Source organism: Dipodomys ordii, unplaced genomic scaffold, assembly GCF_000151885.1.
Source record: "Dipodomys ordii isolate 6190 unplaced genomic scaffold, Dord_2.0 Scaffold46, whole genome shotgun sequence".
Lineage (NCBI taxonomy): Eukaryota > Metazoa > Chordata > Mammalia > Rodentia > Heteromyidae > Dipodomys > Dipodomys ordii.
In genome coordinates, this window is record NW_012267262.1 from 481,550 (window position 1) to 482,048 (window position 499).

The following is a 499-nucleotide window of genomic DNA, read 5'->3' on the forward strand; positions in this document are numbered from 1 at the left end:
ATGGCCAATAGACACATGAAGAAATGTTCAACTTCTCTAGCCACAAAAGAAATGAAAATGAAGACAGCATTGAGATTCCACCTCACCCATTTAGAATGGCTATAATCAAGAAATATAATAACAACTGATGCTGGAGGGGATGTAGCCAAATGGAACCCTACTGCATTGTTGGTGGGAGTGTAAACTTGTTTAACCATTCTGGAAAGCAATATGGATGTTCCTCAAAAGACTACACATAGAGCTTCCCTATGACCCAACAATCCACTTTTGGACATTTACCCTAATGATCACAAACAAGGCTATACTAAAGCTACCAGCACAACTATGTTTATCACAGCATTATTCACCATAGGGTGCCCCTGAGTAGATGAATGGGTCAAGAAAATGAATTCTATGCCTCTATCAGAAAGAATGACACCACCCCATTTGTTAGGAAATGGAAAGACTTGGAAACAATTATATTAAGTGAAGTAAGCCAGGCCCAAAGAAACATAGATCC